At 49.5% G+C, this 3,441-nt stretch overlaps 1 protein-coding gene across 3 annotated transcripts in view; it reads left to right on the top strand.

Moving 5' to 3' along the window:
* The window catches only part of KCNJ1 (potassium inwardly rectifying channel subfamily J member 1), a 95,445-nt gene that overhangs the window by 19,822 nt on the left and 72,182 nt on the right, over positions 1 to 3,441 (top strand). The window lies entirely within an intron of this gene.

Below are 3,441 nucleotides of genomic sequence, written 5' to 3'. Positions count from 1 at the left end.
TGTGCACGCCCGTCTCTGCTCTGCCTGCTGTGGTTGTCTCTGTGGTCCTGCCCCTGATCATGTGACCTTTCCTATGTTCCAGCACTGTCTGACCCAGCTAACCTCTCAGTGTTTCTGGAGCCCCTGATCATGTGACCTTCTCTATGGTCCAGCCCTGTCTGATCTAGCAATGCTCTCTATGATCCTGGAAGATCTGAACCGGAAGTCCTTCCCTGGTCCTGATCCGGAAGTGCAAGTGCTATGGTGCTATATCAGACCGCCCCTTCCTATGGTCGGGGACTGAGTATCGTGTTGCTTCCCTGCATGGCTGCTTGGTCTGCTCGGTTGCTTCCTGTATTCTGTGCCCCTGCACTCTGCCTTGTAGTGCGTCTCTGCACACGCTCTGTGCTTGTATTCTGCCTCTAGTCTCGTGCCATATCTTGTGTTGTCTCCCGTGCCGTGTTTTGTCCTTGTTATGCTTTGACTTGTACTTTCTATGTTCTCTGCCTTTGCCTGTTTTCGCCATGTCTTGTCCTTGCCATGCTTTGCCTTGTAGTACTTCCTATGTTCTCTGCCTTGTCTGTTTCGCCATGTCTGGTCTTTGCTAATCTGAGCCTTGTAGTGCTTCTCATGTTCCCTGTCTTTGCTTGGTTTTCCTTACTCTGTCTTCTGGTGTTCGCTAGCACATTCCATGGCTAGTCTCAAGGTTCTCCCTTGACCCGGCTCTGGGCTTCGGCCTACGCTCCGCTGCTAGCCCTATACTCTCTCTGACCCGGCTCCGTGCTTCTGCCTATGTTCCGCTCCTTGTTCTGTACTTTGCCTAGTCTTGCCTTGCCTTGTTTCTTCGTGTGCCCTTTGCATGCGCCTGGCCTTCCCTAGCCTCCTGTTTGTGCCTCAGCCGTGCCGCCTTAGCCGTGCCCGCCTGTTTGTGCCTCAGCCGTGCTCGTCGGCCAGTGACAGCTGTGTCGCTTGTTAGGCCCCAGCTGGGTTCGCCGGAGTCTTGCCCGTCTGTTTGTGCCTCAGCCCGACCAGCTAGCCAGTGCCCCAGCCGTGCTCTCTGTGCTTCCTTGCACCCACGCTGTCTCTGCACTGTGCTTTGTGTGCTTCTCTAATAGCACGCGCAGGCCCTAGCCTGCTCCTTGGCATACCTCCCCGTGCTTCTGTAAAAGTACGCGCAGGTCTTGCCATGTACCCTATCGTGCCCTCTTGCACGCACAGGCCCTAGCCTATACCCTGTCATGCCCTCTTGCACGCACAGGCCCTAGCTTGTACCTTGTCGTGCCCTCTTGCACGCACAGGCCCTTGCCTGAACCCTGGCGTGTCTCTTAGCATGCACCCTGACTTGAACCTGATCCTGGTGTGTCCCTCTGCACCCGCAGGACCTTGCCTTGAACCCTGACCCTGACATGTCCCTCGGCACGCGCAGAACCTTGCCTTGAACCCTGACCCTGGCGTGTCCCTTGGCACGCGCAGGACCTTGCCTTGTACCCTGACCCTGGTGTGTCCCTCGGAACACGCAGGACCTTGCCTTGGACCTTGAACCCTGGTGTGTTCCTACACACGCACCATGTCTTGCTTGTACTTTGAACTTTGAACTCTAGCGTGTCCCCTACACACGCACCGTGTTTTGTACTTTGAACCTGGCATGTCCCCTACACACGCACCTTCCCTTGCACCTTGCCCTGGACCCTGGTGTGCCCCTAGCACGCACCCTGCCTGGAACCTTACCTTGGACCTTGGCGTGTTCCCTAACACGCACCATGTCTGGCCATCTGTCGTGCCTCCTTGCCTGAACCCTGGTTTGCCTGCCGAATACCCGGAACCTGCCGATCCCTGCCAGAAATTGTAAGCCTGATGACTGCAGCCTGATGTCTGGAGCTGATGTCGGCAGCCTGATGCCCTGATCCTGTCGATCGCTGCCAGCTGTCCGGCGTCCGATGCCATTGAGCCCTTGCCTGTACCCAGCCGTGCCACCTGGCACGTACCATGCCATGGACCTTGGCGTGCCCTCGCACACACCTTGCTATGTTTTCCTGTTATCGCGTCTTGCACCTGATGTAACCCTGAGTTTGCCTTAATGAAGATACCTTGACTTCACGTCTTGTCTTGTTTCCTGCATGTCCTTTGTTGTCAGACACTCGTACTTAGTGTCTACCTGAGCCGGCCGTCTGGTTTCAGCAGTCGTGGTGGCTCACCCCCTTGGTCTTGCCCCTGACACTCCCTGTATAGGGGGTGGTTCCGCACAAGGTTAGCTCGCCCTAGGTGGGTGGGTGCCACGACCCAGAGGGTCCACTCTAATGAAAACCACTCAGCATAAGCTGACTCCGTCACACCTAGGTTTTTTGCTACATTTTTGCACTTACCCTCTCTCTGCTTTCTACGGGTGAAGAAACACTGCAAAAAACGCAGAAAGAAGTGACACGCTGCTTCTTTCAAAAACGCAGAAGTTTTCCATATAAGTTAGATAAAAAAACGTGCGTCCATGAGATTTTTGAAATCTCATAGCTTTTGCTGGTATTCTAAAATGCAGCCTAAAAAGTGCATTAAAAAAGCAGCAAAAAAGTAACGTGTTAACATAGCCTAAAAGAACGAAAATTCATCATTAATTATGTTAGATCAAGCAGTGTTTGATGCTCTTCGGAATAACAAATCTGTGTATTCATGGCGACTCAACTAAGAAAGAACATCAGGCAGAAATTGCAGGAAGTGTGCAGAAGACCAAGTTTATGGGGGAAAAATCAGAAGATAAGGGGTAATAAAGTGATGAAATCAAGCCATACAGGGCAGCGGCGATAACATCACACTGCGTTTTATTATTTTATACCGCAAGACGAAGAGTCATGGGACACAGGGGATGGTTTATAACCAGTAAAAAAGTAGCTGTGAAATTTATAGGAGTCCTTGCTCTGGTGTTAAATGCACACAAAGTAAATCCTGAAGTCTGGATTACATCATTATAAATGTATAATGAAATCACAAGAAAAGGACACAAATACTAAACTACGGTAAATATTATACATTGCACATGGATGGAGTGGGTACACTTTTCACTTATATTGCTATAGTTGTTTCTTCATATAACTGTTACCCCAAAAAGAGGAAAACAAAGTTGAAGGCTCGTCACACATGCGTCTCTTAGGCATTCTCACTCCAGTGCTTAGCTAAATAAAAAAAAAAGCACATTAATACCAACATTGACTTTTGGTGCATTTTTTCTTTTCTGTATTTCTTTTCACCTAGATATATAACTTACATTAAGACTTGTATAAAAATATAACTACACCATTGTCTTGCTATTCAGGGTTATAATGTGCACATAACCCTGGTTTTATTGCACATTCTTATGTCAAGACCTTCTATATATTAAGTTTTACAACTGCTTTACTTCACCTGAAAAGATAAAAAAAACCTACTTGCGCCAAATATGCATCAGCCTGGAGAAAGGAATTCTAGATCTGGAGT

Source organism: Dendrobates tinctorius, unplaced genomic scaffold (assembly GCF_039654945.1).
Source record: "Dendrobates tinctorius isolate UK_male_01 unplaced genomic scaffold, ASM3965494v1 ptg000028l, whole genome shotgun sequence".
Classification (NCBI taxonomy): Eukaryota; Metazoa; Chordata; class Amphibia; order Anura; family Dendrobatidae; genus Dendrobates; species Dendrobates tinctorius.
The sequence above is the reverse complement of the archived record's forward strand: the minus strand, read 5'-3'. Positions and strand labels throughout refer to the sequence as shown.